The 24037-nt window shown below is 39.8% G+C and overlaps 1 long non-coding RNA gene and 2 other non-coding genes across 3 annotated transcripts; 2 read left to right on the top strand and 1 right to left on the bottom strand.

Moving 5' to 3' along the window:
* Positions 1 to 106, top strand: LOC120886993 (U6 spliceosomal RNA). Its single transcript, XR_005730169.1, has one exon. It is a non-coding gene; the product is annotated as a U6 spliceosomal RNA (small nuclear RNA).
* Positions 107 to 12221: 12115 nt separating this feature from the next.
* On the bottom strand, positions 12222 to 23752 carry LOC144378046 (uncharacterized). The gene is made up of 3 exons (XR_013439531.1): positions 21334 to 23752; positions 14138 to 14382; positions 12222 to 13978 (listed from the first exon to the last, which is right to left on the bottom strand). It is a non-coding gene; the product is annotated as an uncharacterized LOC144378046 (long non-coding RNA).
* Trnav-uac (transfer RNA valine (anticodon UAC)) lies at positions 17686 to 17763 on the top strand. Its single transcript has one exon. It is a non-coding gene; the product is annotated as a tRNA-Val (tRNA).
* Positions 23753 to 24037: the final 285 nt, after the last annotated feature.

Raw genomic sequence — 24037 nt, 5'->3', positions numbered from 1 at the left:
GTGCTCACTTCAGCAGCACCTAATGGTAAAATTAGAACAATACAGAGATTAGCACCGGCTCCTGTGAGAGGATAAAATGCAAATTCATGAAATGTTGCATATTTAAAGAAACAAAAATTGGCACTTCACTTTACCACATTCTCCTGGCCAAAGCAAGTCACAGAGCCAGCCCAAATTCATTGCATTGGAAAATAGACCTCACCTTTTTGGTGGGGGAGTTGAAAAGTCACATGGCAAAGGGGATGGATACAAGGAAGAGGAAATGTGGCCATGTTTGTAATTTTTCTCACCTGTTTTTGCAAGTCATAGGAGTGAGGAATTGAGAAGTTATGCAAATTGCCTAAATTCACAAAGCCAGCAAATGGCAGGTTCAAACCTGGACGATCAGACCAGTGCTAAGCATTTGGCCCCCTTTCCCATCTTCTTGACTATTACAAGCCTCAGGAATCTTACCTTCTTCAAAAATTCTCAGCATAGAGTTGACCTCCAGAAGAAAATCATCTCCAAAGATCTTCTTCCTTGAAGAAGAGGTTTTAACAGAAACTGGAGCTGGTGTTCTGGTGGGTTTGTGGATAGATTTTGGTAGACTGATGAGTGGTTGAGTAGACAAGTGGGTAATAGGGTGGATGGAAGGGTACCTGAGTAGGTATTTGAATGGGTGAGTGGATGGATGGACGGATGGATGGATACATAGGTAGGTTTATGGGTAAGTAAATGGATGGTTGGGTGCATGGGTAGGTGGATGTTGGCAAGTACAGGGGCTAAGAATAGCTTCTGTCTTCTCTCTCTATTTGGGTTTTACCAAAGTCGAGGGCAGGGAATAAAGAAATCTGAGGTGGGTACAGTGGCACATGCCTGCAATCCCAGCAACTTGGGAGGCTGAGGCAGGGTGATCAAAAGTGCAAGGACAGCCTCAACAATTTAATATGATTTTTAGCAATTTAGTGAAATCCTTTCTCAAAAATAAAAGGGGCTGGGGGTGTAGCTCAGTGGTAAAGCACCCCTGAATTCAATCCTCAGTATGAAGGAAGGAAGGAAGGAAGGAGGGAAGGAAGGAAGGAAGGAGAGAAAAAGAAAAGAAAAAAAAATCTGAGCCTCCAAGTCAAGAGATGTAGCTCAGTAGTAGAACACTAGCCTAGCATGTGCAAGACCCTGGGTTCAATTCCCAGGACTGCAAAAAACAAAACATAAAAATAATGGTAAGGATGTGATGGGTGGGGGGGAGGACATACTTATACATTGCTGGTGGAACTGCAAATTGGTACAACCATTATGGAAAGCAGTATGGGGATTCCTCAGAAAACTTGGAATGGAACCACCATTTGACCCAGCTATCCCACTCATTGGTTTATACCCAAAGGACTTAAAATCAGCATTTGCAGTAATGCAGCCACATCAATGTTTATAGCAGCTTAATTCACAATAGCCAAACTATAGAACCAGCCTAGGTGTCCTTCAATAAATGGATAAGGAAAATGTAGTATATATAGTCAATGGAATATTACTCAGCTTTAAAGAAAAATGAAACTATGACATTTGCCAGTAAGTGGAAGGAGTTGGAGAATATTGTGCTAAGTGAAATAAACCAATCCCCCTAAACCAAAGACTGAATATTTTCTCCAATATGCAGATGCTAATTCACAATAAGGTGGGGTGCGGTGGGGCACTAGGGAAGAATAGCATTACCTTAGATTAGGTAAAGGGAAGTGAATGGAGGGGAGGGGAGTGGGGATAGGAAAGATAGAAGAAACAGACATTATTACTTTATGTACATATGTGACTCTACAATATGACCAATATGATTCTACAACATGTACACTCAGAAAAATGAGAAATTATATTCCATCTATGTATGATATCAGAATGCATAAATGCATTCTACTATCATGTATAACTAATTAAAACATTTAAATGTTTAAAATAAATAAATAATTGGTTTTTTTTTAATTTTATTTTTTGGTATTAGGGATTGAACCCCGGGCATTCAACCCCTGAACTTTTTATTTCTTATTTTGAGACAGGGTCTTGCTAAGTTGCTTAAGGCCTTGCTAAATTACTGAGGTTGGCTTTGAACTTGAGATCCTTTTGCCTCAGGCTCCCAAGTCCCTAGGATTATAGGCATGTGCCTGGCAAGAAAGAATAGTTGTGAAAAAGAAAGAAAGAAGGAAATCTGAGCCTTAAGGTGGCATATGTTGGAGCCTTTAGGTCTGAAGGCCACAATGAGGCAGGACGGCCTTTCCAATCAGGGAGCTGTGAGCCGTGTGGGGCTCTGAACTGAGATTTGTGAGTGTAAGGCTTTCCTTCCTCCAGAGGAGTGAGTGCCCAGGGTCCATTTTAAAAGGTATCATTTAAAATTTAGTCCTTAAGCACAAGCTGATCACCCTCTCATCTCTAGTCTGCTGCAGGGTATGGGGATTCCAAGAAGACCCAGACAGAAGGAGTTTATGGTCAGGGCCCCCCTCACAGGGAATGTTGTGTAGACTCAAGTCCTGGCTGGTGGCCACAGAGGCCTTCTTTCTCCCTCTTTGTGGGTCAGCTGGATAATTGTTTCGGACCCATATCTGTGACCCATTTGTGACAAGGACCCCAGCCTAACCTAAAGAGATTTGTGGGCATTCCTGGAAATTGGGCTGCCCCCCAAGTGGGTGCTCAGGCACAAGTTCCCTGGACCATAGCTAGCATGCTGTTGTCTATGACTCCATTTCCTCCGGTAGAACTCTGAGGAGAGGGATTGGGGCCCCACCTGGGGCGGGTATAACACCTCCCAGATGAGGCCTCAGGGTGCTGCAGGCTGAGCAGCTGCTTCCCAAACTGGTTCCACACCCACCAGTGTCTTCCCAGTAACAAATGCTTGCTCCTCTTTCTTCTAAATTCTTTTGAGTCTTCTTGGTGGCTTTTCACCTAGACATACCAGATGTCTAGATAAAGGCAACAACGCTTTTCAGTCCCACAAGTTTCCCTGTGCCTCTCTAGTTGGTACTCTCCAAGTTTGTCTTTCTGACCTTTATCTCCATAGATCACTGGTGCTAATTCTTGACCTTCCTAAAAATGGAATCATTTTATAAATATCTCCCGTTTTCCCAAGGTTACACCCACTGTTAATTTCAACTAGCCTTTCCCTGCGGGGCTAGAGCTCTAAGGCCGGTTTGGGTCTTAATAATCTCTGGGACTCCACGGACCCACCCACCCACCGATCTACAGCTCCACCAGCCCTCAGGGTAAACAGTGGACATTCGTTCAGTCCAGAGATCACAGCACCCACCATGGCTAAAAGCCCCAGTTACCTACTTTCAAATATGGATGCTCTAACTTAGAAAACTGTGTGAACTTGGGTTTGTTTCTTAACCTCCCTCTCCATTTTTTCTTTATTATGATCAAGGAAAATGATACTACTTGACTTCTAGGGTCATTGTGATGACAAGACACATCAATATTGTTATTAATTTAGTTATTGGTGCATTATGATTATACATAATAGATTCATTGTGACATTCATACATGAAATGAATATGCACAAAATATAATTTGATCACTTTCATTCCCCTTCCCCCACTGACTGTATTGGTTTCTGTTCTTTTTTTTTCTTTTTCTTTTTCTTCTTCTTCTTCTTCTTCTTCTTTTTTTTTTTTTTTTGTAGTGCTGGTGATTGAACTCAGGGCCTTATGCATGCTAAGCAAGGGAGCTATCATTAAGGTACATCCTCAGTCCTCTCCCTTCTATTTTCATAATGTCCCTTTTAAAATATTTTTCTCTATCTTCTACATATAAGAGAGAACATTCGACCCTTGACTTTCTGAGTCTGGCTTATTTTATTCAAACACAATGCTCTCCAGTTCAATCCATTTTCCTGCACATAATATTTCATTCTTCTTTATGGCTAGGTAAAATTCCATTGTATTCATGAACCACATTTTCTTTATCCATTCATCTGGTGACAGATACCTAAACTGATTTTATGACCTGGCTTTTGTGAACTGTACTGCTATATATGTGGGTAATTTTAAAGCTCTTCCAAACTGGAATATAGTAGATCTATATAAATATTTGTTAAATGAAGAAATTTCTGAAAATGAATTTTTTTCTACCTCAGCAGCCCTATTTTTAACCTTCATCTCCTAAGCCAGGGATCCACAAATTATTTTTATTTACTTATTTATTTGTTTTTGCAGTGCTAGGGATCAAAACCAGGGCCTCATGCATACTAGGCAAGCACTCTACCACTGAGCTATATCCTTAGCCCTGCAAATCTATTTTCTTTCTTTCTTTCTTTCTTTTTTTTTTTTTTTTTTTTTTTTGATACTAGGGGCACTTACCCACTGAGCCACATCTCCAGTCCTTTTTTATATTTTATTGGCTTTGAACTTATGATCCTTCTGCCTAAGTCTTCTGAGCTATTGGGATTGCAAGTATGTGCCACTGTGCCCAGCTGCAAATCTATTTTCACAAGAAGTTTTTATTGGAACACAATCACATTGATTGGTATATATTTTGTCTGATTCCTCTCACACCACAGTGGCAGAGTTGAGTAGTTACAATTGAGCTATTTAGCCCATAAAGCCTAAAATAGTTGCTGCGTGACCCTTTCTAGAATAAATTTGCCAACCCTTGCCCTGAGTTCTCCAAACCCTCCATTTAAAAAAACAAAACAAAAAAAAAAAAACAAACTACCCTATAGCTTTAGTACAAACTGCTCTGACCTGGTAAAAATATAGCTTCTGTGGAAGTTTTATGTTCAAATGCCTATCTTTTGTGTGAAAATCCTCTTGAGTCCCACAGTTCCCTTGACCTTCAAGGTGGCTCTGTGGGCCCAGCCTTTGGTGGCTCTTTGTTGGGGGAAACAGGGTAGGTTTGAAGTTGCAATCTCTAAGAGTAGAGACAGGTGAGAAGAGAGCAGACAGGCCCTCTGGGAATTCAAGGCCACACAGAGAGGCTGGCTGCTCCCTCCCTACCAGGCAGGGCACTCTCATAAAATAGCCCTGTTTGAAGTTCACTGTTAAGTGTTGGCCTCAGGGGCCTAGCTCTGGCAAGCCTGCCACCTATCTAGCGCTTTCCACTAAACTGGCTATGGGAGAGATTACTCAGGAGGGCCCCAGACACATGATAATGAGATCCAATTATTATGTAAATCTAGGGCTGGTTTTAGCAGGCCATGGGTTTCCTGGGGCATTGCTTAGAGCCTTACTGGTGTTCTTGAGAATGGACCATAAGAAACAGAAGTTAAGGGGCTGGGGATGTGGCTCAATCGGTAGCGCGCTTGCCTGGCATGTGTGTGGCCCAGGTTCGGTCCTCAGCACCACAAACAAACAAAATGTTGTGTCCGCTGAAAACTACAAAATAAATATTAAAAAAAGGAAGAAATAGAAGTTAAGAAAAATAAATAAATTCAATCTTAGTGTAGTTCTTTGGAACCACCTACCAGATATTTTGAGCCAAAAGTACAATAATAGTAGCTGGTGCTGTGGCACATGACTTCAATCCTAGCTTCTCAGGAGGTAAATGTAGGAGGATCTCAAGTTCTAGTCTGGCTTCAGCAACTTAGCGGGGAGACCCTGTCTCAAAATAAGGAGATGTAGCTCATTGGTAGAAAGCCCCTGGGTTCTACCCCAGAACCATAGGAAAAAAAAAAATCAGAAGAGTGCATGAGTTTAGTATTTTTTATGTTGAAAGGGGGGAAATTGCATATATATTTATTATTATGTATATGTAGAATAATGCCTCCCGCCAAGATATTCACATACAAATCCCCAGAACCTGTGAATATGCATTGTACATGAATGGCAAGAGGTAGTTTGGGTCTCTAGTCAGCTGACCTTGAGATGGGGGGATTATCATGTGTCATCAGAAGGCCCATTATAAACTTTGGCCTTCTCATGAATGACAGAAGGAGCCTCAGAGTCCAGTGATCTGAATGATAGAGCATGAGAAAGATTCCGCCCACCTTCCCAGGCTATGAAGATGGAGATCAGGAGAACTGACAGGGAATGCAGGCAGAGCTAGAAGCTAGGTAGCCATGTCTGGTCACACCTGGATTTTAGCTTACTGAGCCCCAATTCAGACTTGTGGGCTTCAGAACCATAGGATAATGAACTTGTTAGGTCATTAAATTTGTGGTAATTTATCACAGCAACAACAGGAAGCTTGTAGAAATATGTGCCGGGATATGATATGTCAAGAGCTTTGTAATGTTGTGAACAACCAATAGAAAAAAAAAAAAAAAGAAAAATTAAAAAAAAAAAAAAAAAAGAAATATGTGCCGGGGCTGTAGCTCAGTGGTAGAGTGTTTGCCTAGCATGTGTGAAGCCCTGGGTTCAATTCCCAGCAGCACATATAAATAAAATAAAGGTCCATCAAAAACTAAATATATACACATATTTTAAAAATTATAAAAAATATGAAACAAATGTTTCTCCTCAAGCAACTAATCAATCCCTAGGGAATCAGCATTTATTATTATTATTAATATTATTATTGTTATTATTATTATTATTATTATTGGATCAAAATAATTGACCAGTCAAGTACTAGAAAAAATTCTCTTGGTCCAACAGCATTAGGAGGCTATTCCTTCCTCACCAAGGGCCATATTGGTTTTTTTTTTTTTTTCCATTTTTCTTTTCTTTTTCCTTTTCTTTCTTTTTCTTGTGATTGAACCCAGGGCCTTCTACTAATAAGTGACATCCCAAGCCCTCTTCAACCTTTTTAAATTTTATTTTGAGACAGGGTCTCCCTAAATTTCACAGACCGACCCTGAACTTGGGATCCTCCTGCCTCGGCTTCCTAATGAGCTGGGATCACAAGTGTGCACCACCCTGCCCAGCTGGATTTTCTTTTAAAAGCTCAAATTTATTCAGAATGTTTATAAATCCTTACTACTCAAAGTGTGGTCGTGGACCAACAGCACTGGCCTCCCCTGACAGCACATTAGACATGCTGAATGTCGGCCTCCCTCTGCATTTTAACAAGATGCCAGGTGACTCATATGCCCATTAAAGCACAGGAAACACTGATCCAGCTCATCTTTCCTGGGCCAGGTGCCTTAAAAGAACACATCAAACTCTTTAATCAGCATGAGAAGTAAGGCAAGTTTATTTCCCCATGTTTTTCTTTTCCTACCTCCAAACTATCCTCCATTCCCACAGAAGAGTCTCTTCCCCTCTGCTTGGACAAAGTCCCAAGTGATCACCTTCATAACTTGCCTTCCCCATGAGATCTGTAGATCACTTCTGTTTGGCACTTGGCCACCCTGAGGATTCATTGTCTATTCTGCATATATTCCCTGGGAGCCTGCCTGGCATCACGCACCGGTTACCACCAGGTCCCCTGTGACTTGTGCCCATTCTCCTTCCAAGAGAGCAGGGCTGCAGGACTGCACTAGCTCCTCCCTCTCTATCCTTCTCAGGTGTTTCCTCCCTGATGTCAGAGGGCTGGGCTACCCACCACACCAGAGTGGAGCTTCTTGGTCTTCAACAAAGGGTTTCTGTCATTCATCATTGGTTACAATCAAGATAGCTGCCCCACTTGTCCAGGGGGCTGCTGAGTAGATGACGTCAGGGTAAACTGACCCTTCTCCCTCTTCTCCCCACTGCCCTCAAGCAGAGCTTCTTCACACTTTATGGTCCCAACTGATTTCCTCAGTGACTCAGTTTTTCTGTAAGGACACGTTACTATTTTACCTCAAGTTCTCCCTGAACACCTGAGAGTATGTTGTGCTCCTTAATTGACTTCACTCAACTGTGACCTGGCATGATGTGGGAACGCAGTTTCTCAACAGAACTCCTGTGCCTCACAACTAGAGATGCAACCTCTGAAGTTGTGCATCTGAGAGGCTTTGCCATTGAATTTTCCAGAACAGGCTTTGTGTAGTGGTCACATGTAGTTTTTGTGTAGTTTTCCATGATTCTCTCTCCCCCTACCCCACCTCAGTACTGGGGTGTTGAACCCAGGAGCACTCTACTACTGAGTCACATCCTCAGCCCTTTCTATTTATTTTTTATTTTGAGACAGGGTCTCATTAAGTTGCTTAAGGCCTCAATAAATTGTCCAGGATGGTCTTGAACTTAGGATCCTCCTGCCTTAGACTCCTGAGTTGCTGATATTACAGGTGTGTGCCAATGTGCCTAGTTGATTCTCATTTTTTTTAAATTTATTTTTTATTTATTCTACTTAGGTGTACATGACAGCAAAATGCTCTTCAATTCATGGTACACAAATGGAGCACAACATTTCAATTCTCTGGTTGTACACAGTGTAGAGACACACAATTTGTGCAATCATACATGTAGGGAAATGATGTCCATCTCGTCCCACCATCTTTTCTAGCCTCATAACCTCTCCCCACCCTCCCCTTTGCCCAATCCTCCCATGAGTCAAAAGAACCATATTCAGAATAGTAGCTGGTGCTGAGGCACATGACTTCAATCCTAGCTACTCAGGAGGCAAATGTAGGAGGATCTCAAGTTCCAATCTGGAGTTTCAATATCCACTATTCAGAAAAAACATTTGGCCTTTAGTTTTGGGGGTTTGGCTTACTTCGCTTAGCATTATATTCTACAACTCCATCCATTTACCTGCAAATGTCATAATTATTATACTATATACTCAGAATATTTAATGCTGAGTAATATTCCATTGTGTATATATACCACAGTTTCTTTATCCATCCATCTATTGAAGGGCATCTGGGTTGGTTCCATAGTTTAGTTATTGTAATTTATTGTATTTTAGCTATTGAATTCAGCTGCTATGTCATCATAATATTCTGATTTAAGTCTGCTGGATATAGACTGAGGAGTGGGATAGCTGGTTCAAATGGTGGTTCCATTCCAAGTTTTCTGAAGAATGTCTACACTGCTTTCCAAAGTGGTTGCACCAATTTGCAGTCCCACCAGCAATGTATGAGTGTGCCTTTTCCCCCACATTCTCTCTAACAGTTATTATTGCTTGTATTCTTGATAATTGCCATTCTGACTGGGATGAGATGAAATCTTAGAGTAGTTTTGATTTGCATTTCTCTAATTACTAAAAATGTTGAACACTTTTTCATATATTTGTTGATTGCTTGTATATCTTCTTCTGAGAAATATCTGTTCAGTTCCTTAGCCTATTTATTGATTGGTTGTTTGGGGTTTTTTTTGGTATTAAGTTTTTTTGAGTTTTTTATATATCCTGTGTAGTGGTCACATCTGATGTATGTGTGTGGTAAAAAATTTGCTCCCATACTGTAGGCTCTCTCTTCACCTCAATGATTGTTTCTTTTACTGAGAAGTTTTTAGTTTGTGATTCTCATATTTTAAAGATTTTTCAGTGAATGTAGAGAATTGGACATGGTGGTGAACATCTGTAATCCTAGTGACTCAGGAAGCTGAGACAGAGGGATGAAAAGTTGGAGTCCAGCTTTTTCAACATAGTGAGACCCTGTCTCCAAATAAAAAGTAAAAAGTGCTGGGGTGTAGCTCAGTGGTAGAGTACCACAGGGTACTGAGGATTCAATACTCAGTACACAAAAAGAAACAAAGAAGGAAAGAAAGTGAAAGGGAAAGACAAAGAAAGAAAGAAGGAGAACCCAAACTGTCTACACAGAACTACATATCATGATAGACTAAGGTATGGCCCCCCTAGTACACCTGGAATTACCTAATAAGTCTCCACAAGTTAGCCTCTAAGGCGATATGCAAACTTGAGGTTTGTATTTTCCTCACCTGGCTATGGGGACAGAGCCATAGGACTAATGTTTAAACTTGCCAGTGAAGTAAAAAGGGACAGCTATTGTCCAAAAGCAAACAATACTTCTCTGTTTCCTTCTTCAAGAGGAAACCTCAAGTGTGTTGTCTTAGTAAGAATCCAGGAGACAGTAGCATTATGACCTGTGATCTCCCTGGAAGACTTTGATTTTGACGACTTGCCCAGGAGGAGATGATCAGTTACCAGGAACTTTCCAATCATGGTTCCAAAAGCAAGTTTCGAAGAGAACAATTAAAATTCTAAGGCTGGGAGAGAAGGTCATCACGAGGCAAGATGGTACCAAGACCGGGACAGGAAGTAACATGACATGGGACCTCCCTGCCCTGTCTTCCAGGGGGGGAACCAAGGCACCAGGAGATCATGTGATGAATTCAGATGTGCCAGACCCTGCCCAGTGGTGTTAGCATCCAGGGACAACTGTGTATGTTTTCTTTCAGCATTAACTTCATGGGTGTATTTCCATGGGGCCTCTCTTCTCTTAGTATCCATCTTAACCGTTCAGATCACAATGAAAACATCTCTTAAGATTCCAGGAGTGGTGGATTTGGAGGTCCCACAACATTGTAAATCCCTGAATTAACAAAATACTATATACAAGCTCGAAGCTGAGGTAAAGCAACAGTTATTTTGTTTTACTTGGATTTGGAAATTAGCTGCCTTTTATTAAACCTCTTACTAAGATTGAAATGGACCAAAATGACTGTAAGTCATGTACTTGACTCATGGCATGCCTCTGCCTATTATTTTTGCTATTAAACCCAACAACTTATAGCAATTAGTATGTTTTTTTTTGCTCCCCCCACCCACAATCATTCAGAGATACATCTTACACGCCATTAGGTTATCCATTTTTAAGTGCACAATTCAATGGTTTCAAGTACATTTACCAGAATTGTGCAACCACCACCATCATCCAATTTCAGGACAGTTTCATCATGCCCCAAAGGAATCTTGAGACATTAATAGGTCAACAGTCATTACCCAAGCCCACCTGACCCCCTCAGATAATAAGAGCTTTTGACTAGCCCTTTACTCCATGCCCAAAGAGTTTATTATTAACAGGCAGCAGAATTTTCACAACAGTGAGACGGAGGTGAAAGGGCAGGCTGAACTCCAGAGACCTGTTCTGCTCACACTGACTTCCTCCAGCAACTGTTCAAGCACAGAGACTCTTTGTCTCCTGTTGGGCTGACTTCCTCCAGCAAGAGTTTGTTTTCTGACTGTTGGATTATAGAACGTGGTCATTTCCACTGCCATTTCTATTTTTGGGTGGAAGAACAGTCTATCCAAGTTCTTCCTGTAGGTAAAGAAGCAACCACCACCTTTTTTTTTTTTTTTTTTTTTGAGACTGGGTCTCACTAAGATGCTGAAGCTGGCCTCCAAGTTGCAATCCTCCTGTCTCAGCCTCCTGAGTTGTTTTAATTACAGGCATTTGCCATTGCTCCTGACACCAAGCACCATTATCTTTTTCACAAATGACAAGTGATCATTTGTCTAGGAACTTAGTTATCAGGCCACCAGGACACAGAAATAAAATCAGTTTGACCATAATAATGACTGAGTTTCATGTAACCATTTTTAGTTTCCATGTTTGACAGAGAACGTGATATTTTTTTCTGTGTGTGGTTTATTTCACTTGACAAAATGTCCTTCAATTCCATCCATTTTGCTGCAAATGACAGAACATCATAATTTTCTATGGCTGAATAATGGTCCTTTGTGTGTGTGTGTGTGTGTGTGTGTGTGTGTGTGTGTGTGTGTATGTATCATATTTTCTGTATCCATTCATCTATCAATGGACTTTTTAGTTGATTCCATATCTTGTCTATTGTGGGGATTGCTGCAATATACATGAAAGTACCTATATCTCTTTGATATGCTGATTTCATATCCTTTGTATACATACCCAGAAATGGGATACCTGGATCATTGCTAGATATATTTTTACTTTTTATTATGTATCTATATTCTTGTCTATAATGGCTCTATTAGTAGTTTCCCAAGAGCCTTCCTATGCAGTTTCCATTTGATATCATCAACTTCTCTGTGAGAGTCACATACATATTTTCATAAACACTCGAACCCTTGCTGAGAATATAGCCCAGGAACCAAAAATGCTAATTGCCCTCTATTTTCCCTTGTCTTCTGTCCCATGCTTACACAACCACCAAATTGCATTAATTTTTGTTTTAAGTTTAATTCAATATATATATATATATATATATATATTTATATATATATATATATATATAGAGAGAGAGAGAGAGAGAGAGAGAGCAAGCGAGCAGTGCATTATAATTCATATTACACATATAGAACACAATTTTTCATAACTCTGGTTGTACACAAAGTAGAGTCTTTCACATATTCTGACTTTTTGTCCAATGAAACTAAACCTACAAGTATCAATCAATTATGTTTGTTAGACACTTACAGGCTTTGGGGTAATGCTCCATCATATAAGTACATAGACCAAGGGAGACACAACTACAAAGTTTTATTTAATTTATATAAGTCAAATGGACCAAAGACATATCAGGAAACATTTTGTCACTCTCCAGATCAGGTGCATCACAGACCTGCAATCTAATTGTGGGGAACTAATAAACATGACAAATAGGGTGCTAACAGGATGGGTGGTAATGCCCTTTGTTACTGAATTTTACCTGGCCTACAAGCTGGCTTCTCTAAGGTTTAGCTCCAAATTTTTATCTTATGCCAGGAGGTTTCTCCGTTATGTGGATTATATGGAAACATCTCTGTATAATAGTATTTTAAAAATGACTGTTCCAGACAACTCCTAAGTTAATAACTTCTGAAGATTTCACTTGCCTTGTTTGACACTTGAATGTAATTCAATCTGATGTTGATATCATAAACACTGGCATATATCACAGAGAAAACATGCTATGGCAAAAATTAAAGAGAGTTCATAATTCTGCACTGACTTGAGCAATTACCAATACAATCTGAAATTCCTACTTCTAAGTTTAATCAAGTATTTTATTAAACCAAAAGAATGCAAGAAAAGAGAAACCAGATAAACAAATTAAAAACAAATATCAAAATGGTAGACTCAAATTCAATTATACTATGTACATTGAATATAAATGCACTCAATACCTCAATTAAAAAGGCTGCAGTGGTAGAGTGCTTGCCTCCCATGTGTGAGGCCCTGGGTTTGATCCTCAGCACCAAGTAAACATAAATAAATAAAATAAAGAAATTGTATATATATATATATATATATATATATATATATATATATATGGAAGAGTTCATTAAACTGAATATAAAAGCAAGTCTCAACTATATTCTGTTTACTAGAGATGTAATTTAAGTTTAACCAACCCCATGGTTTGATAGTCCTATCTGGGAAAGGGTATCCTAGGGTGGCCAGGCCTTAGCACTAGAAAGACAAATTATCAGAGCAGTTTCTCTACAAGTAGTTGAATTCAAGAAAAGGGGCATCTTAATTGAGAGGACAGTCCAAGAACTTGTGTCTGGAAAAAAAGAAAATAAAAAAAGGTACAAGAATTGCTATAGTTTGGATCCTAGATGACCTCAAAAGCCATGTGTGGAAGGCTTGGTCCCCTGTTCATGGCATTATTCAGAAGGGGGGTGGGGCCTAGTGGAAGGAAAGAAATTAGGTCACTGAGGGCATGGCCTTTGAAGTGGACAGAAGGACCTGGGCCCCTTCTTTCTCTCTCTCCCTCCCTCCCTGTCTCTCTCATCCCCCCACCCCTCTTGCCTCTCTCTCTCTTCTCTTGTGGTGCTGGAGATTCAACACAGGGCCTTACACAGGCTAGGTAAGTGCTCTACCACTGAACTACATCCTCAGCCCCTTTTTAGTTTTTATTGTTAGATGTGGTCTTGCTAAATTGCTGGGGTGGACTTTGAACTTGCAATCTTCCAGCCTCAGCCTCCTGAATTGTGATTTCAGGCAGGTACCATTGTGCCCAGCCCACAGGTGGTATCTTTGGATTAGCCTGACTTTATGCCCTTTGAGCCCTAGGCTGACTGGGGGAGGGTTGTCTCACCTCGGATCTTCATGTTTCTTTCTTTGCTTTGTTTACTGATGCTGTACACTCCCTGGCTTTGCAGGCGACTCCCATAGGGAGTGTGTCTGGCCAAGCCCTGTCCCACGCTTCCACTGAGCTTGCAGTGCCTGGAGCAGAGCAGCGGGTTGAGGACCTGAGGACAGAGATGAGACTCACCTCTAAATTCTTCACCCCATCTGCAAAATAAATAAATAAATAACAAATAAGCCTCTGAGTCAAAGGGTGACAGGTCCTGGCTGTGTGATGATAAATGAATCATATAGGTGCTTCTTGGCTGGAGGCCCAGGCCAAGCTATCTATGGAAAACACTGGCAGAGGTAAAAAAAATTCCCTACATTTGTGTAATCTGTTGCCTTGTTCCTTCTCATCAAGGTGAGCTGGCAAGGTGGGGTGGCTGGGCCAGCAGGCTTGGTGGCCCTCTAGAGGTGGGGACACTTTGACTCTTGCTCTAATCTTCTCTGCATCCTGCTATCTTTTTCCTCATCTCTCCCATTCTGGGTTCTGCAATGAAGGTTCAGAACTGAGAGCTGTTCTGGGCGTAAGACCTGAAGTGATCAAGAGATGGCTCCAGCTCTTTCCTCTAAAAAAAGAAGAGAGAGAGAGAACCCAATTACATATGGATAATGCTTCTCAGGCTAAGAAAGGAAAATGCTAGCATGGTCAATGCATCCTTAGAGGGATTATTTTCTTTGCCAAGCTCTGGGATGGTTTTTCCTTGCTGGACCTTACTATGTGCAGGGCTCAGACATGTTGGCCACAAGTAGCCATTTATTCCACAGATTCTATTCTATTCTATTCTATTCTATTCTATTGGGTAGCTTTTATGTGCCACCCACTGCTCTAGGTGTTAATTAAATGAAAGAAAAAATAGAATAAAAACCATAGTATCTAAGCTAATTACATAGTTTCTAAATGTTCATACAGAGTTCTGGGATATTCTTTTAGTTCTATCATGTAGATATCAATAATTATATTTTATTTTGTTATGATTAATTAGGCAGTGGTATTGCTTGTGCATCTATTCCAGTGCTGGGGCAGGGAAGTCGCAAGATGAGCCTGAAGCATATTGAAAAAAGGATGGAAATACATCAAAAGTTACCACAATCAACTAACAACCAAAGCTGGAAAAAAATCAGGCATAAATAAATAAATAAATAGCAGCAATACTGGGTTATAACTCATAAGATAAAATAAACATGAGTCCATACTAATATGGTAAGCTTTTTAAAATAAGCAAATAAATAAGCAAGTAAATAAATAAATGAGAAAAGACAGCTCCTCCTTATAGAAGAATTATAAATAAGACTTGTAGGGGAAGAATGAGGAAAAAAAGAAAATCACCTTGCAAAAGGAAAGTAGTAATTGTTGGGTTCACTGATAGATTGTTGAAAGGAGTCATCAAAAGTTTGAGGCAAAATAATATATTTTCAGTCTCAAGTATTTCCTTTGAGATGTTTATTAATTGCAAAGAGAAAAACAGTAACTTTACAATAGAAAAAATCCGGCAGAAACTACCTTAACCAAAGTGCTCAGAGATAACATTCCCCACTGGGAGACCCATTGGCAAGGTACCCCATGGTATGATGCACTGAGGATACAGGTGGGGTATGGTTGTTTGTTTGCCATTATAAGCAATATAAAAACCAACTGGTGCTAGGTGTGGTGGTGCATGCCTGTAATCCCAGTGATTTGGGAGGCTGAGGCAGGAGGATGGCAGGTTCAAAGTCAGCCTCAGCAACTTAGCGAGACCTTGTCTCAAAGTAAAAAAAATAAGAGACTGGGGTTGTGGCTTAGTGGTAGAGTGCTTGCCTAGCATGTGTGAAGCATTTGGGTTCAAATCTCAGCACCACATATAAATAAATAAAATAGGGGCTGGGGATGTGGCTCAAGCTGTAGCCCGCTTGCCTGGCATGCTTGCAGCCCGGGTTCGATCCTCAGCACCACATACCAACAAAGATGTTGTGTCAGCCGAGAACTAAAAAATAAATATTAAAAAAAACTCTCTCTCTCTCTCTCTCTCTCTCTCTCTCTCTCTCTCTCTCTCTCTCTCTCTCCTCTTTCACTCTCTCTTTAATAAAAAGAAAATAAATAAATAAATAAATAAATAAATAAATAAAATAAAGGTCCATTGACAACCAAAAAATATTAAAAAATAATAATAAAAAGTAAAACGGGCTGGTGATGTGGCACAGTGGTTTAGCATCCCTGAGTTAAATTCTCAGTAGAAGAAGAAAAAAAAAAGGCAACAACAACAAAGAAAAACAGTTGGAGTTTTCTTTCCCTGTCTTCTTGATCTTGTAACTTCTTCTGGACTGACATTGGCATATCCATGTTCTCAGACCAGGGCCAGAAAGATCACACCTCTTAATCCATGGCTTTTGTTACTGGGACCCAGCTGATAGGGAGGAAATAGAGATAAGACATTTCTCCATACTAATTGAGCTTTTAGGACCTTCTGATACAAAGGGTCAAATTTCAGCTACCAAGTGAGTTTTGTATATCATTGTGCTTATGCAAATCATAGAAACCAACAGTTAAGAAGAAATTTGTATGTTGCCTTTTGTACTGCATCTAGGGAACAGCTGAGAAGCTAAAGATTCCCTACTTCTATCTTTTGGGTGTTTTTCAAAGAAAACATTTATTTTTTAATTGTCTTTGCAGTGGGGATCAAACCCAGAGCCTCACAGATAGTAGGCAAGCACTCTACCTCTGAGCCACATTCCTAGCCCAGAAAACTTTATTTTTAAGGAAACTGATTTTTATTTTTCGGTGCTGGGAATTGTACCCAGGGCTGCCCACATGCTAGGCAAGTGCTCTATCACTAAACTACATCCTCAGCTCTTATTTTTTATTGTGAGTAAGGGTCTTGCTAACTGCCAAGCCTGAACTTGGGATTCTCCTTCCCAAGTAGCTGGGACTATAGGTGCGGATCACTGTACCTGGCTAAGGAAACTTTTTTTTTTTTTTTTTTTTTTGGTACAGGAATTGAAACCAGGGGCAATTAACCACTGAGCCACTCCCATCCTTTTTTATATTTTATTTTGAGACAGGGTCACACTAAGTTACTTAGGGCCTTGCTAAATTGCTGAGGCTGACTTTGAACTCAGGATCCTCCTGCATGAGTCACCGGAGCCACTGGAATTACAGGCGTGGACCACCACTCCTGGCTAAGGAAACTTTTCCAATGCCATGTGCTATATGTTCTTTCTTGATCTATGAATAATAACACTGGTACAGCAACAGCTGTGCATGTTGTCTACTGCCAAAAGGCTCTCAGGTGAGGGACAAGCAGAGGTTGAAGTCCATCTTCTTCCTGCTCCCCAAGGGGCATGCCTCTGGGGTTTATCCACCAGAGGAATGGATACTTCTAATTGCACAAGGTGCTGATTGGGCTACTTACTGTTGGTTCTTCCAGTAAGCGTAGCACATGTGTGATAGAAGCAGATCAAAGATATTTAGTTTGATATGGTCAAAGGCATTTTGATGGTCTGTGGCTATTAAAAAGTTTTTTTTTTAATCATTTTACAGCAAATATCCCATTCTAAGTCAAGTGTTTTATTGAAAAATTAAGACTTAGGGGGCATGGTGGCACATACCTATGATCCCAGCAAACAGGAGGCTGAAGCAGGAAGATCCAAAGTTTGAGGGCAGCCTCAGCAATTTGGTAATACCCTCGGCAATTTAGCAAGACCCTTAGCAACTTAGTGAGATCCTGTCTCAAAACAAAAAATAAAAAGGACTGGGGAAGTAGCTCCATGGTGAAGCATCTCTGGGTTCAACTCCAATTAAAAAAATAAATAAATAAATAAACAGGAGGAAAAGAAAAGACTCTCATGTCCCAGAAACCCATTATGCTACTCATGCATCATTGAGAAACTTCCTGGGCTGGGGACATAGCTCAGTTGGTAGAGTGTTTGCCTTACATACACAAGGCCCTGGGTTCAATCCCCAGCACCCGCCACACACACACAATTCCTGTACATATACAATATATATTTGTGCACATGTATGCATATATACATATTAATCTATATAAAGGCATCTTACTCTTCAATTACCCATTTCTTTAAATAATATTCTTTTTATTATTATGATGATAAAATGTACATAAAATTTCCTGTCTTAACTTTTTTTTTTTTTTTTTTTTTTTGAGTGTGTGTGTGTGGTGCTGGGGATTGAATCCAGGCAGGGTCTTGTGCATACTGAGCTTTATCCCCAGCTCCCTATTTTAACAATTTTAAGTGTATAATTCATCAGCATTGATTGTACAACTATCACCACTACCTATCTCCAGAACCTTATCATCCTAAATTGAAATTAATTCTGTATTCATTAAACAATGGCTCCCCATTCCCTTCTCCTCCACCCCATCCCTTCACAATCACTATTTGATTGTCTGTATGAATTTGGCGACTCCAGGTCACTCATTTAAGTGAAATCACACAGCATTTGCCCTTTGGTGTCTGTCTTATTTCATATAGCATAATCTCTTCAAGGTTTGTCCAGTTACAATACTTTGGGCTAAGTAATATTCCATTGTTACCTCTGCACCGCTTTTGTTTATCTATTCCTCTGTCGGAGGGCACTTCCTTTTTTTTTTTGATGCTGGGCATTGAACTTAGGAGCACTCTACCACTGGCCACATCCCCAGCCCTTTTTATTATTTTTTTAAAATTTTTGAGACAGGGTCATGCTAAGTTGCTTAGGGTCTTGCTAAAGTGCTGAGGCTGGCCTCCAACTTGTGATCCTCCTGCCTCAGCTTCCTGAGTTGCTGGGAGCCCAGGCATGTGCCACCATGCCCAGCCCTTGCTTTCAGATTAGCTATTGTGAAGAATGCTGCCTTGAATATAGATGTTAAAGACCCCTTTAACACACTACTTTACATTCTTTTGAGTCTGGATTCAGAAGTGGAATCACAACATCATGTAGTAATTATTTTTGTGTGTGTTTGGTACTGGGGCTTGAACCCAGGGCACTCTGCTACTAAGCTGCATCCCCAGCTCTTTTCATTTTGAGACAGGGTCTTGCTAAATTGCAAGATTGTGATCCTCCTGCCTCAGTCTCCCAATTTGCTGGGATTACAGGTGTGTGCTTCCATGCTGGCTTGTGTTAATTTTATTTTTAATGTATTCATGAGCTATATTTGTGTTTTCTACAGCAGCTAACTCATTTTATATCCCCACCAGCAATGCACAAGGATTCCAATTTCCCCATATCCTCACCTATGCTTGTTTTTAGCTTTTTCTTGTTGTAATATCCACCATAGGGTGTGAAATGATATTTTATAGTGTTTTTTAATGGATTTTTTCTCTTTTTTTAAATTTATTTATATGTGGTGCTGAGGATTGAACCCAGTACCTCACACATGCCAGACAAGTGCATTTAGTACCACTAAGCCACAACTCCAACCCCATCATGGTGGTTTTGATTTGCATTCCCCTAGTGATGAGTACTGTTGAGCATTGTTTCATGTGCTTATTGTGGCTATTTGTAATTTTTTTTCCTTGAAGTACGGTTTATTCAATTTTTGCCCATTAAATCGGGTTGTTCAGTTTTAGGTTTTGAAATTTAGGTTCTTTACATATTCTGGATCTTAATCCTTTACCAGTTATGTGACTGGCAAACACAATATCCCCGAAGCACAATAAAGCCAAGAGTAGGTATATCTGCACAGGTACATTTTCTATCATTCTATAAGTTGCCTTTTAACTCTGTTGATAGCATACTTGGATGCACAAATGTTTTCAATTTCAGTGAAGTCCAGTTTGTCCATTTTTCCTGTTCATCTGTGCTTCTGATGTCACGTCCAAGAAATGTTCAACAAATTCAACATCAAGAAGCTTTCCCCCTGTGTTTTCTTCTAAGAGTTTTATAGTTTTCACACTTACATACAGGTCCTCCATCCTCAATGAAGAGATCCAACTTCATGTTATGCATGTGGATATCCATTTTTCCTAGCATTTATTGAAAGGATTGTATTTTCTCCATTGAATTATCTTGGAATTATTGTCAAAAATCACTTGACCTTGTGTGTGAGGGTTTATTTCTGGTCTCTCCATTCCATTGGACTTTGTGCTTGTGTTTATGTCAGTACTATACAATTTGTATTATTGTTGCTCTGTAGTGAGTTTTGAAATAGTGAAGTATAACTCTTCCGATCTTTTTTGGGAGGGAATGAGGTGGGAGATTGGAACCCAGGTGTGCTTTACCACTGAGCTACCTCCCCAGTCCATTTACTTATTTATTGGTCCTGGGGATTGAACTCAGGGCACTTAGCCACTGAACCACATCTCCAGACCTTTTTTGTATTTTATTTAGAAAGGGTCTCACTGAGTTACTTAGGTCCTTGCTAAATTGCTGGGGCTGGCTTTGTTTTTGGTACTGGGATTGAACCCAGGGGCATGTTACCATTGAGCCACATCCCCGGTCCTTTTTTATATTTTATTTTAGAGATAGGGTCTCACTGAGTTGGTAAGTGCTTCACTAATCTGCAGAGTCTGGCTTTGAACTCACCATCCTCCTGCTTCAGCCTCTGGAATAGCTGGGATTACAGATGTGCACCACCATGCCTGGCTTTTTAAAAATTTGAGACAGTCTATTGCTAATTGCTGAGGATGGCTTTGAACTTGGGATCCTCCTGACTTGGTCTACTGAGTCCCTGGGATTGTAGGCATAGTCCACCATGCCTAGTGAATCCTTCTTTTTCAAGATTGTTTTACTATTTGATGTCTCTTGGGATTCCATATGAAGGTAAGGATGGATTTTTCTATCTCTAAAAAAAAAAAAATCATTGGGATTTTGAGACAAGGTGTATCAAATCTATAAATCTCTTTGAGAGTATCCACATCTTGTTACTGTAAGAAATTACCTGAGATAATCACCTTATAAATGGAAAAGGTTTGTTTGGGGTGTTTTTGGGTACTAGGGATTAAACTCAGGGGCATCCAACCACTGAGCCACATGCCCAGCCCTATTTTGTATTTTATTTAGAAACAGGGTTTTACTGGGTTGTTTAGCGCCTCGCTCTTTCTCAGGCTGACTTTGAACTTGCGATTCTCCTGTCTCAGCCTCCTGAGCAAGCCCCTGGGATTACAGGCGTGTGCCACCGCGTCTCACATTTTGGGAGGTTTGGGTCCATGATTAATTGGACCCATTGCCTTGGACCTGTGGTGAGGCAGCACATAGTGGAACAAACCATTCATCTCATGGCCAGAACATGAATAAAAAAGAGAGGTAGAGACCAGGATCCCACGGTCCCCTTAGGAACATCTCCCCAGTGACCTAAGGCCTCCCACCAGACCCCACCTCTTAAAGGCTCTTCCCAGTAGCACCAGGGACTGGGTACCAAGCCTTTATCACATGGACTTTTGGGGGACATTCCAATCCAAGCCATAGTGACACCTTGTCAATATTAAGCCTTCCAGTCCATGACCCCAGGTCTACCACGCGGCCTGCGCAGTGGTTTCATTAATGAGGTTCTAGGCATAAAGTTAGTTAGAAGAGATCGAAATAAAAACACAGACTCAATTACCTTATTTCTATTGCTAGGTCCGAGACGGCTCCCCTCTGGTTCCCTCCTCCAACCGCCCAGCAGGGCAGCAGGGATTACTCAGGGCTAGCAGGAGAGAGAGAGTGAGCACACCGGGGATCAGCCTTTTATTGGGGAACTAGAGATTCAGGGGAGGATTCCATCCAATGAAGGTTGAGGGGGGCTGCACTCCAAGGTCAGGGTCAGTGATTGGGTCCCCGGGGTCAGTGGTCAGGCACACCCCCACACAGATGGGCTCTCTCATCAGGAAAGGGTCGGGAAAACTTCGACTTTGCCAAAGTGCCTCAGGCCCTTAACGGGAGTCACCCAATCACGTGTTAGAATGGCTTCCCACACCCAGGTTGTGTTCCCATTTATTTATGTCATCTTCAATTTCCTCAGCAATGTGTTGTAGTTAATTCCAAAGCATTTATTCTCTTTGATGCTACTATAAATGGAATTTCTTTCTAAAATTCCTTTTCAGATAGTTCATTGTTAGTGTATAGAAACACCACTATTTTATTATTATTATTATTATTATTATTAGAGCCTTGTGGTTCCTCGTAGCAGTTGGGTTCATCCTGACAAGCTCAGACATCCATGGAAATAAATTTCAGTTTGGCTAATTTCACTGAGCATGATATTCTCCATTTCCATCCATTTACCATAAATGCCATAATTTCATTCTTTTTTATGGTTGAGTAGAATTCCATTGTGTATGTGTGTGTGTGTGTGTGTGTGTGTATCTTACAATTTCTTAATCTATTCATCTACTGACAGCTATCTGTGTTGATTCCATAATATTGTGAACTGTGCTGCTATAAACACTGAGATGGCTGTGTTCACTATAGTATGCAGATTTTAGAACTTTGGGGAAAATAGCCAGAAATGGGATAGCAGGGTCATAGGGTGGTTCCATCCCTAGTTTTTGAGAAATCTCCAAACTGCTTTCCAGAGTGGTTGTTCTAGTCCCACCAAATATGCACAAGTGAACCTTTCTCCCTAAAACCTCAGCAGCATTTATTTGTATTCTCGATCATTGCTATTCTGACTGGTGTGAGATGGAATCTTAGTGTATTTTTATTTGCATTTCCCTGATTGCTGGAGATGTTGAACATTTTTTCATATATTTATTATATGAACATTTTTTCATATATATATTATGGCCTTTTGGAAACAATTTGCATGTTGGTTTTGTATCTTGCCCTATCCCTTGTTTTTTAAAATGTATGAATTGAGATTTTTCCTTATGATCAATATAGATGAATATACATGCATTGAATTTGGCTTCAGATGTATCTGTAGGGTGAATCCCTAAGAGGGAATGAATTACAATAGTAAGAGGCAGATGCACTTTTATTTGAGACAGATAAGGCCCTGGAAAGAAAGTATAGTCATTTATCTGTAATCAGTGGTTCTTCTTTCTCTCCATGTTTAAAATGTGAATTATTGATCTTTCAAATTTTTTATTGTCTCATTGTTAGAATTTTCATTTCTTTAATTAAAAGTTAGGTTGAATGTCTTTTCACCTACAAAACTTCTTTCTTTTGCTCTTGGATGGATCATCATTGCTATTTATTAGCTCTTGTTTTCATTAACAATTCTTTATAGATTAAGGCAAATTGGACCTTTGTCATGTGAGAGGTGAATGTCCTAAGTTTTTCATTTAAAAAAAAAACTTTTAAAATAAGTATTTTTCTCACATTAACTATATATGTCCTAGAACATGGCAATCTTTTCTTTTCTGGCTTCTGAATCTTATGTCTTACATAGGAAGATCTTCCCTATTTGGAGACAATTTTTTAAAACTCTCATGTTTTCTTCTGGTTCTTTTATGTTTTTAAAAGTACTTTACCATCTGGAATTGACTTTGGTGTAAGGAGTAAGGGATGGTTCCAGCTGGTAGTCAGCTGTCCCAAAGCCACATTCTGAATAATCCATCTTTTTTTTCACTACTCTTAAATGCCACCTTTCCATATGTATATTTGGATATAATTTGTTCCATTGATCTAGCTATATATTCAAATGCTATTTCAAGATTTCTTAATTCTATATAGTTTTGAAAAGCCTTTATTATTTGGAAGAAATGTCTCAATTTAACAGGTTTCTTGTAGAATTATCTTGGCTTCTTGGATTTTTTTTTTTTTTTAATACTATGGATTGAACCTACTGAGCCACATCCCCAGCCTTTTTTTTTTTTTTTTTGAGACAGGGTCTCATTCAGTTGCTTAGGGCCTCTAAGTTGCTGAGGCTGGCTTTGAACTTGTGATCCTCCTGCCTCAAACTTCTGAGCTGCTGGGATTATAGATGTTAGCCACCATACTTGGCGATCTTGACTATTTTTGCATGTTTTATTTTTCATACGAACTTTAGAATCAGCTTGTCTAATAAGAAGTTGGAATTTCATTGAGATTACATTAAATTTTTAGATAAATTCAAAAAGAAAAAAATATATTAGTTCTTTCTATTCAGAAAAGAGTGTATTTTGTTATTCATGTTTTAAAAAAGATTTATTTGCTAGCTATAACTCTAAAGTTTGGGTCCATATAAAATAATTTTAATTGAGTTTATTCTTAGGTATTTTGTGGGTGTTATAACTGAAAAGTTCCTTCTACTGTATTTTTTAACAGGTTCTTTGCACATCAAAAATCAATTGCTATGCTCATACATTGCTGGTGGGACTGCAATCACTATGGAAAGCAGTATG

The sequence above is a fragment of the Ictidomys tridecemlineatus genome, chromosome 5 (assembly GCF_052094955.1).
Source record: "Ictidomys tridecemlineatus isolate mIctTri1 chromosome 5, mIctTri1.hap1, whole genome shotgun sequence".
Lineage (NCBI taxonomy): Eukaryota > Metazoa > Chordata > Mammalia > Rodentia > Sciuridae > Ictidomys > Ictidomys tridecemlineatus.
This window is presented reverse-complemented; position numbering and strand designations above follow the sequence as displayed.